Genomic DNA, 12,254 nt, shown 5'->3' on the forward strand with positions numbered 1-12,254 from the left:
CTCCTTAATCCTCATCACCTTGTTTTTTAGATTTTAAATGGTGGGAAAAAAAAGATAGAAAATAGTAATTCATGATGCATGAAAATGAGATGAAATTTATTTAAATTTCAGTGTCCGTAAATAAAATTGTATTGGAACACAGCCATTCTCATTATTTACGTTTTGTCTCTGGCTGCGTTCCTTCCACAACAGCAGAGCGGACTAGCCGTGACAGAGACTAGATGACCAAAAAAACTGAAAATATTGACTACCCAGTTTCAACAGAAAAAGTTTGCTGACTCCTACCCTAAAGTCACTTTGGTGAGAGGGTGAGGTGCTATGAAACCTTTGGTGGTCTCTACAACCAGATACCCAGGAACCAGTTTCCAGAAAAAAACATGAGAACTGATGCAGCCAGCCCCTCACTCGTCAAAATTCATTGTTCTTTCGTCTTCGTACATTTAATCCTTTCTTCATCAGATGTTGGTCTCAAGACTCTTGGGTTTCTTTTATTGTTGTTTCCATGGTGGATTAGTTCACCTTGAACTACACACACAAAAAAGTGAAGGGCTTGTACTGGAAATTTCCCCCTGTGGTGGTCTCTGGAGGCTAATTCTGAACAAAGAGTGGGAAGCTCCAGGTATTTCCACAGAAAACAAGCTGAGGTCCTTCAGAGTAGGATCCTTACTCATTTTATAAAATATTATGAGGCCAAAAGCCAACTAGAAAGATGGCTTCACTTCTCCATGGTTCCCTTTTCTTCAGGACCTTGCCAGTGAAGTCAGGAGTTCCTGGGTATTTTACATCACTAGCCAGGTGAGATTACAACAAGCTTTAAGCCTGTTTTATTTAGATTTTGACCTTCAAACTTGTTCATCAGCAAGTGCCTCAAGGGGCAAAAGTTGCAGAGGAAGAGGAAGTTACCTCAGTGTTGTTGTTTTTTTTCTTTCTTATTTCTGGTTGCCTTGGTTCCCTTCCAATGTTTTTATTTTTTTTCCCCAGTGGTTTAAATAGCCATTTTCATTTACTGATTTTTTTTTTTTTATTGTATCCAGTGTTTATTGCTTGTTTTAAGACAGGAAGTTTGCTCTGATGCAAGTTACTCCCTTAAAACCAGAAGTGGCACTTTTTTTTTTAAATCTCTTTTTAAAAGTAAATAATAGTCTCAAGACTTTTGCTACTAGGATTGCCAAATGATAGAGCTGTCTGTTTCATTCCAAGAAAAAGTGACCTTAGGCTGGAAATCCTGAGAGATGTCTTTACAATATAAAGTATATTATATTTTCACTGAGTGTCCAAGGGATTCACTTTGTGATAGTAGAGATAATACAATTATGTGACACGGAAGAGTCCAAACTATGACCTACCTGAGAATGGAATCTGGTCCCAAGGAGATCTTTGGCAGGTGAAATGCCACGGAGAGAGTATGAAGTTATGATGACTACTCATGTCTGAAATGCCATTGGATGCCCTTTTTCGTCCCTTTTATTATATTTCCATGCAGATACTGAGCTCTATGACAAAGTACTCAGAACCCAATTACTTCTATCTCTCTTCACTATTGCTTGCTGCTTCTCAATAACCATAGAATGCTTATTTTCCCAAATTATGGAAGTAGAAGGCTTCAATGTAATGTTAATTTCTTAAAGGCAGGCCTTGCTATAAGAGAAATCATAGGCAGTGCTGTGTTTTCAGTGGCATTTCCCTGATGACTGCTGGTGTTGGTCATCCTTTGTCATGGGTTGTGATATAATTGGCCACTTTTGTGAAGTATCTCTTCAAATCCTTTGCCCATTTAAAATTTTTTTATCTTAAGGTGCCTCATTAGCACAGTAGGTAGCGCGTCAGTCTCATAAAATTTTTTTATCTTTGGGTAAGAGTTCTTTACATGCTCTGGATAAGGTCTTCTGCTTATTTTTTTGGCTATTGACTCTTTGTTGACATAGATATTTCAAAAAGAAAACATTTTTAATTGGGTCTAGTCCATTTTTCTTATAATTCTTTTTTTAAAAGATTTTATTTACTTAGTTGACAGAGAGAGAAAGAGCACAAGCAAGGTGAGTGGCAGAGGGAGAGGGAGAAGCAGGCTCCCAGCTAAGTGGGGAGCCCAAAGTGGGACTCCATCCCAGAACCCCGGGATCATGAACTGAGCCTAAGGCAGACGCTTAACTGACTGAGCCACCCAGGCGCCCCTGATCTAGTCCATTTTTCAATTTTTGTTTTATGTGGGGTTTGGGTTCTGGTTAGGAAATCTTTGTCTAATCCAGTATTATAAAGATTTTCATTTAAGCTTTCTTAAATAATTTTAGCTCTTACATTTAACTTTATGGCCCATTTGGGGTTAACCTTAGTATATGGGGTAGGATAAGGGTTGGAGTCTCTTTCTTCCCCCTGCATTTATTTATCTATTTGTTCCAGCACTATTTTTGAAAAGGCGATATTTTCCTGCTGAATGACTTTGGAACTTTGATTGAAAATCCACTGAACATTTAAGTGTGAGTGCCCTTTCTGATGCGTTTCTACAGCTCCAGCTAGGAAACACCACATTAAAACAGCAGGTTGCCCATTTGAGCCTAGGTAGAGCCGCTTGTAATGGGTCATTTTTAGGAAGAACTCTCAGAAATGTAGGCAGGTTTCACTGGTGACTTATACAGCCAAGAAGCTACCTGATTCTCCATCTCTGCATATTCAGGCACTTTTTGGCAGGCACCTGGGAAGAATGAAGTAAACAACATATTTCTTTAGATATTTTAAGTGTAGTTTGGCTGTCCTTAATCTTTGATTTTGGTGAGGGGATTTGATCACTCTGAAGCATCATATAAATTAATAAACGATGATTGAAAAGAGTGCATGGGTTACGATCAGCCCTTGTGAGTCTTTGTCTTATAATCCTGCATATTATTCTAAATTTTTGCAATGTATTTATAATAACTGGCATTAAGGGAAAACAACAATAATAAGTGTGGTGCAGGAAAAATAACAATAATAAGTGTTGTGCAGGAAAATATTATTGTTGTTTTCCCTTGTTGTTTTATGACTGATACTGGCTCTTAATGCAACTGATTCATTTTGTGACTAATGGCAAAAAAGAAAAAACATGAAATTAGCAGCTGACAGAGCCACCTAGCCATCATCCTGATCAATGATCACTGTTGAAGCTCCCAGGGCCTGCATTCCCATGATTCTTTCCCAGTGCAGACGTGTTCCCAGCCTCTCGAGTCCTCACTGCCCCTATCTGCCTGTCCCTTCCTATCTGCTCCATCTGTCACTCTCCTGCCCTCCCCACTGCCCAGGCCTCACTATGGATTATGAGCTTGTCTCTTCCTGTCTGCACAGACTTCACCTGCCTGGAGTAATGAAATGATATTCTCACTTCTCTGGACATACAGTCTCCTCATTTGGGCCCACAGATGACACACCGGGACCAATTACAGATCCTTGGCAGTAATTTTAAATGATCTATGAAAACAGAATAAACATGGATTGATTTTTATGTCCGGCTTTGATTCTACTCAGCTGCAAATTGTGATAAAACTTGTTTTGAATAGAAAATGAGGGAAAAGTGAGATAAAAGTCACAGAAAAATGGTCTGGAACCTACAGGTTGCCAGTGTCTTTCTGTATTTCTCCCACCACTTGCTCATCGAAGATACTTGCAAAATCAGGTTATATCACTTAGGACCTCATGTGTCAGAGGTGTGTACTTCATAGAGGTTTAGCTGCCTGCCCCATATATGCAAATATTTAAGTCATAATATCATAGAATTTCAGAGCTGGAAACGAGCTTAGAATTAATTGTAAAGTCCAAGCTCCTAATTTTACAAATAAACTAAATCTTACAGAAGTAAAGAAATTAACCTCAAATCATAGAACTACTTAACGATAGAGCAAAACTTGAATCCCTGCCTTCAAAGTCCCATTTTAATGCTACTTCCTCAGACTCTAGAATCTGGAACAATACTCTACATTGTAGAGAATCTCATGAATAATAATCTTGAAGGATGGAAGGAATCCATTTTCTCGGATACAAATAAGAGTCCATTCTTACAACTTACGATTTACATGATTTTCAGGATAAGCATATTTTCCATGCATAGAAATATGGAATGCATAGAAAATGTAGCCCAGATGAGTGCTAAATGTTTTAAAAGCAAAATATGCCTGGAAAAGAAGCAAAATTAGAACAGTACAGGAGAGAGTCTCACAAATCCATAGTCTGAGACTTTGAAGAATATCTCAAGTCTGTGGCATCACAAAATAGTTGCAAGTTTCTAGATGCTGAGATCTTGGAATGACTAACTAAGGCCTATCTGTTAAAATGCATGCCCTTGGCATTGCTATGATTCAGTTAGATGGTATCATTTTAATTCAAACTGGGCCCTTGATAGCCCCAATCCACACACTGAAAGGAACTGCCTCACCATCCCGGGGATCACCGTAACCAAACTTTGTGCAGAACTAACCCTCCTGAAACATTTGCACGGTCCATGGCACGTGGATGCTTAATAGAGAAGGTTGTTGAACAAGTGAATTATCTGTTCGCAGAATACTGAGAAATGTGTAGTATGAGACATTGGAAAACACGTAGTTTGAAGGTACATCTGCAGATTTTGACCAACCCTGATACTGGTGTTAATAAATCAGCCTCCGTACCACTTGTAAAGGAAAAACATACTGACTATAACTTTCTCACCCTCTGGAGACTTGTCTTGAAAAAGAGATAGAAACCTTCTCTGTATTTCGAAGAAAACAACAGTCTTTAAAAAAATTCAATGTCCTGGAGTGCCTGGGTGGCTCAGATGGTTGAGCTCTGCCTTTGGCTTGATGATCGCCGGGTCCTGGCATCAAGCCCCACATTGGGCTCCTGGCTGGCTCAGTGGGGAGTCTGCTTCTCCCTTTCCCCCTGTTTGTGTGCTCTCTGTCTCTCTCTCAAATGAATAAATAAAATCTTTTTTAAAAAAATTCAATGTACTTATTTTTCTAACTACATTAGTTTCGTGCCAAAAATGGATTCTCCTAAAGAGAGAGCAAAATCTTGACATCCATTGTAGCTTCAACCTCCCCATACCTCAGGAAGAAAGTTCTTTTCCTGTGTCTTGAACTAATAGAAGTTCGCCCTGGTGCTGTAGTCCCTGGGCCATGGATGGAGGCAAACAACCTCAGGTAATGCCCTTTGGACACAACTCACAATCCACACATTTTGGCATCAAAGAAAGTGTTGAATCGGGGCGGGGGGGGGGGCTTTTTGGTCAAGCATTAGCCAAAAATATTTTTAATATTAGGAGAGAAGGATACATACATAAGTCACCATACTGTAAAGCAAAAATTATTGCTACAAAAGAAATATAACCAAAGTACTATAAAGTACAATTGGGATACTCTATGTAACTGATAGCATGAGAAAAGTTATAAAATGCAGTCAAATTGGGCTTTGAACAATTTGTTAAATTCCAATAGGAAGAAACATAGAGACTGCATGCCATGCTGCAGTAGTGAAAGCATGAACATTTATCCTGTGTTTAGGAATGGAGAGAAGACCAGAGGTCACAATGTTAAGTCGTGGGGAAGAAAAGAGGTTATGGGATGATCTGCTGCACTTTGCCTCCAGATCTGTTCCTCAGGCAGGCACCTCATTCCACCCAGTGTCACAGAAAAGCCCACTTCTGGGCATCTGGGTGCTCAGTCAGTGAAGCATCTCCCTTCGGTTCAGGTCGTGATCTCAGGGTCCTGGGATGGAGCCCCACATCGGGCTCTCTGCTCAGCGGTGGGGGGTCTGCTTCTCCCTCTCACTCTCCCTTTGTGCTCTCTCATTCGAATAAATAAATAAATAATCTTTAAAAAAGGAAAAAAAGAAAAGCCCACTTCTGCAGGCTGCTTTCTCCAGGCTCCCACCTCAGTGGGTTTATATCTGGGTCTGGCCAGTGCGAGGTACCTGCTAGAGATGGGAGGGCAGACGTGGGAGATCTTGGGCTCCTCTCTTACTCTTGAGCATGACCTCTGGCAGCAAAAGCATCCTCTTCCTGGCTCTAGCTTCCTGGGGTAGCCCCACCCAGAGCAGTGTCACTTGTCACAAGGAAGTTCCCACTAATGTTAGCTTCCTCCAAAGAGCTTTGCCTCTTGGTCCTGGGAACTCTATCTTGTCACATTGTTCTTTCTGCCCTGAGGGTGGTAGCGGCTTCCTGTTTTAGTTGAAGGAAATTAGAATACGTCACCCCCAAAATATGCCTCTTGGACATAAAAATTATTTTGAGCTAAAAGCAATTAAGAAGCAGGGAACACAAGAAAAGCTCTCCCTATCCTCCCCCTTTCTGCCTAAAGGTAAGCTATAAATTCTCTTTTTACTGGAGACAGTCTCGTATCAGCCCAGAGCAATCTGCAAACAAACCTTACTTGATGAGTGCCCTCCCATGTATTTACCATCCCACAGCTTGCTATCCTTGGAAGCCTAAAACTGCTCTCCTTGTCCTTTCATTTCCCTACAAATTTATTGTTCTTCGTTGAAGATGCTACATAAGCTGGAGTTGTAAGCCATAACTTTGGGGGTGTGTGTGTGTGTGTGTGTGTGTGTGTGTGTGTGTGTGTGTTTGAAGTTGACATACAATGTTATATACATTTCAGGTGTACAAGATAGTAACTCAATAATTCTGTACATTACACAATGCTCAAATGTAGTCACCATCCAATGTTATTACAGTATTATTCACTGTATTCCTTATGCTGTACTTTTCATCCCCACAATCTATTTATCTTATAAGTGGAAGTTTGTACCTCTTAATCCCCTTTATTTATTTGCCCACCCCCCCACCCCCAACCCCTCTGACCATCAGTTTGTTCTCTGTATTTGAGTCTGTTTATAGTTTTTTTGTTTATTTGGTCATTTGTTTTGTTTCTGTTTTTCTAAAGATTTATTTATTTATTTCAGAGGTGGGGTGAGGGGCAGAGGGAGAGGGAAAGAGAGAATCCTGGAGCAGACTCCCTGCTGAGTGCGGAATTCAAAGACACCGTCTCAATCCCATGACCCTGAGATCATGACTTGAGCCAAAATCAACAGTTGGACGCTTAACCAGTTGATCCACCCAGGCACCCCCGTTTTGTTTTAGGATTCCACACATAAGTGAAATCATATGGTATTTGTCTTTCTCTGTCTGACTTATTTCAGTTAGCATAATACCCTCTAGGTCCAACCACATTGTCGCAAATAGCAAAATTTCATTCTTTTTATGGCTAAGTAATATTCTGTTGTATATATTTTTTTCTCCATTTATCCACTGATGGGCACTTAGGTTGCTGCCATATCTTGGCTATTGTAAATAATGCTGCAATGAACATAGGAGTGTATATATCTTTTTCTAAGCCACAGCTTTGAGTTACTCATTGAGGTTTCTCCCTCATGATGCGCAGTGTGCATGTGTTAATAAACTGTTTTTCTCTTGCTGATCTGACTTTTGTTAAAGAGACCCAGCTAAAAACACTTAAGATGGGTAGAAGTAAAGTTTCATCTCCCATATTTGGCTAACCTATGGTTTGCTTCTCTGTCTTTCATTTGACTTCTCGGCTTTCCATCACTTGCGTAGTCAAATTTCTACATTAAATTACATTGCTTAAACGACATGGAGTTCCTTCTGTTTTCTCCTGGAGTCTGAAGAATGCAGATAGCCATTAAGACTGACTATTAAAAGGAGTAATGGCTTCAGCTCCGCCTTTCTTTGCCTTTTCCTACTTTAGTTTCCTACATTTAAAAATAGTTTTTTGTTATTGTTCTCAACTGGCATTAAATGAATCGGGTTCACATTCCATCAACCTTCATATGTTTTCTAATCACTTCATTTAGTCTCCCAAAACATTACTGGACATCTACTATGCACAGAAACTGTACTATTTGGACTCCTGCCCACAAGAAGCTGTGTGCCATGTACCCAGTCATGTAGCGAGGTAATTCACATAGAGTGTCATAATGCTTGAGTGGTATCTACAGAGTCAGCAGAAGGCCAATGGCAGAGAAAACAATCTGTTATTGGTAGGTGGTAGATGGGAGTGAGGGAGGAATATTATACAAGATCAGGGAAAAATGAATAATGGTTAAAGGCAGTTATTTAGTGCTTAATGTGTTTCAGAGGCTTTTCAAAAAGTATTTTACATATACTTTCTCATTTAATCCTCAAAATAATCAATGTAGGTAAAGTATCCTATTTACCAGATGAGAAGACAAGGCAAAGAGAAATTAAGTAACTGCTCCCAAAGTATGAACAAAGCCATGGAGACAGGAGGATGCACAAAACAGTGAAGAGGAGGAAGTAACTCAGTTGAGCTCTTTTTTAGGGTGTGAGATCAAATATGTCCAGATTAGGAAAACCATCCTAAGAAAGGGTTGGACTACGTAGCTGAAAGGAATCCACTGTAAATCTCAATGAAGGCAGCACTGACATGGAAACGGGGCATATTTTCATGTTTTTATAGCAATTTACTATAGTAACTAATTTGCAAACTCTTGGTTCATATGTAATAATCCTAAATCAAATAGAAATTCAAATTGAGAGAACATGGCACTTGAAGTATAATGTTTCTCCTGTTCCCCACAACTGTGATTTACCTATACAAATTAACTCCTGTATAAGTGGGTTCAAGACTTCATTATCCAAAAGTAATATAATTGGGGGTCACATTTATGAAAAGCAAAAGGCAAAAGTACCAATTTTGTGTGTTCGTTGGTCACCATAAGCCTTAAGTATTACATATTAAATTTCTATTCTGCAGGTTAGCAAAAATGCTAAAATAGGACATATTAATGTTTAGCTTAAAATGCAAGTATGCGTACATAATAAGCCTAATATAATGCCAGAAACATTAGAGAATGCAAACCACAGCATTTCCAAGTACTGCCACATCTTCAACACCAGGAGAAAATTATCTTCTATTTAAATGTTGCGTACCTTTAACAAAATTACACATTTGAAAATTTGTCTGTTGTGATAGGTTTTTTTAAGAATTAGAAACCTCAGCACTTTCTATTCAAGCTTCCAAATTCAACCTTCAGCATCCTTTCCACTTTGTAAATTAACCAGTAGGGGGCAGACGTGACCAAGCCATTTAATATGTTTCTATTTGCTATTATAAAGCAAATTGAATTTGAGTTACAGTATGCCCTTGAAGCCAAAGGTATATTTTTTTAAAAAATCGCATAGCAAACAACCAAAAGCAAAAACTCTGATAATTTGGCTTTCGGTCTCTTTCATTTTTTTATGAGCTATCAAAGTCCAAGTCTTACCTTTGTTTTCAACTACAATAAAGTTAAATTTACAATAGAGAGATATAGTAACTTATCAGTTTGTTGTTATACAAGATTGGCAATGTCCATCAGCATCTGCGTTTCTAAGTGCCTGCACTGATAATCTAGCTGTATATATTATCTAATTTAGCTCTTACAACATATCTATGAATAAAGTGTTACCATCATCTGTAAGACAGGAAAATGAAAGACTTCTTAAAGTTCACATATTATGTAGCAGAGACCCAGTTTTGTCTAATTCTAATGTTTGTATATGATATCACTTCTCATTTTTTTCTGTTTTAATTATGAAACATATAATGCATGCAGAAAAGTACATAAAATACAAATGTAGAACTTAAAAATAATTATAAAGCAAAGATCCATTTTACCACCACCCTGTTCAAAACAAAGGACATTTTTAGCTGCTGCAGAACCACTAGGTGAGCTCCTGACTCATCACAACCCCAAACCCTTGAAAGGTAATTACCATCATTTCCTCTCTTTTATTCAGAACTTTTGTGAGATTTATACAAATCTATTTATAATGTATAGATTCATTCATGTCTTTATCCTTTTGGTCAATATTATATTTGCAATATTTACACTGATATATATAGTTATAGTTCTTTAATTTTCTTTGCTATATGAAATGAAGTACTCTATATAATATACCACAATTTATTATCTTTTCTACTATTGATGGGCATGTGGGTTGCTTCCAATTGGGATGCTACTACAAAAATTCTTATACATGTATTTTGATGCATACATAAAATGTACCCTTAAGATATGTAACTGAGAGTCAAAATGCTAGCTCATTGGGCCTGTCTGTATAGCATGTCCTTTACTGGAAACAATCCAAAAGTCTGGTAACAGGTGAATGGATAAAGAAATGTAGTATATTCACACAACGAAATACTACTCAGCAATAAAAAGAACTATTGTTACATGCAACAGCATGGTTGAATCTCAAAACATACTGAATAAATGAAGCCAGACGCAAAAGAGTATATTCTTTACAATTTCATGCATACAAATTCTAAAAATGAAAAGTAACTTAAAGTGACAGAATACAGACCAGTGGTTGTCTGAGGACCGGAACAAGAGGCAGAATAAAGAGAATGGATTACAAAGTCACTCTGTCATTTTTTGGGGGGGGGATAGAAATATTTGTAATCTTGACTGTCAAGACTATTTTACAGTGTATTCATATGTCAAACCTCACTCAATTTTTACACCTTAAATATGTGTACTTTATATGTCAATTAAATTTCAATAAAAGTAAAAAAGAACCAAATTATTTTAGTTTGGAACTTTATATATATAGGTAGATATAGATGATACAGAAACAGAACATGTTTCTTCTGTACTGGATATTTGAATTTCCTTTTTCTTTAGAGCACCTTCGCAAGTCTTTGGTTCATTTTCTTTTATATTTTAGCTTTCTTCTAGACCTGTAGGATTTCTTTGTACACCCTTTTATTAGTTCTTTGCTAATATGTTCTCCCACATTTTGCTTCACTATCTTAATGGGATTTGTTGAATATAAAAGTTACTGATTTCAATGTAGCTGAATTTTTAATCTCTTCTGAAATTAAGCTTTTGTATCTGGTTTAAGAAATATTACTTAAGAAATATTCCCTTACCCCCGAGTTATAAAAGTACCCTTCTATTTTATCTTCTAAAAGCCTTTTAGCATTTAGGTGCTTAGTCCAACTAAAGTAGACTTTTGTGTATGATGTGAGGAATTCAGTTTTATTTTTCCCCATATGGATGACCAATTGACTAGACCACTTATGAATTGTCTGTTATTTTTCCATTCATCTGTAATGCTACCCTTATCATAGAACAAATGTCCAGACATGTTTAAGTCTGTTTCTGGACTCTCCATACTGTTCCATTAATTTATTAATGCACCACAGTCAACTTACATTTTTTAATATGTCTCTTTATACCTGTTTTCCCACTTCGTTCTTCAAGAACATCTTGGCTGTGTTTGACCCTTTACACTACCCTGTAAATTTTAGGATAATGTCAACTTCTTCATAATGCTACTTCTCATTTTCAAGCTATACTTACAAATTGAAATATAGTATGTTCCCATTATGGAATCTTTAATATTATACAAAATTGGAAAGACCCAAAATCATATGGTTTATTTCTATGTAGTTATAAATCAGAAAAATGCTTAATGCAACATATATGGAATGTATTATTGACCTATAAGGAGAGTATTAGAACTACCCATTAACATCACGATAATAGGATAGATGAGAATAAACTATCTTTACCTATGTGCAATAATATGAATCTAACAAATACATTATCTCATGAAAGAAATCAGACCCAAAAGGGTAAATAGTGCATAATGTTATATAAGGGATAAAAAAGGACAAGACTAATCTATGCAATTAGAAGTCAGAATAGTGGATATCCTAGGTAGCTAGACTGGGGCTTAAAGGAGACTTCTAGAATGTTCTGTTTCTTACCTGAGTTCTAGTTTCATGGGTTAAGTCTATCAAAATGTATTGAGCCATATAATTATGAACTGTGCACTTTTTATATGTATACGTTACTTTAATAAAAAACTTTTTAAAAGTAATTATTAATCATTTTTAGACTTATTAATAAGACTTTCTTTATAATCTAAGTGAGAAACTAGATAGAAAACTTCCCTAATCCATAAGATAGATATTGAGGTGCCTCTCCAGCTCAGTTAATCCAACAGTGCCCAGGTCCATGTTTAACTCCCTTCTTCTAATAACAAATCACTCTTCCTGGGAAAGTATGACTTAAGATGGGATGATCATATTTCTCTCTCTTCTGCAGATAAAGTGATTGTTCCTGGGGTAGGCATATGATTTGAACTAAATCAATTGCAGTCCTTTTTTTTGGATTATTTCACAGCAAAACTGGAAAAGAAAAGCCCTCTTCCTTTTTGGGTCACAAGACTGAATGAATGTCAACTTGAAGCTTGGATTCAAATGGCTTAAGATTTATCAAGAATG

The sequence above is a fragment of the Mirounga leonina genome, unplaced genomic scaffold, assembly GCF_011800145.1.
Source record: "Mirounga leonina isolate KUSES-001 unplaced genomic scaffold, KU_Mleo_1.0 Mir_173, whole genome shotgun sequence".
Lineage (NCBI taxonomy): Eukaryota > Metazoa > Chordata > Mammalia > Carnivora > Phocidae > Mirounga > Mirounga leonina.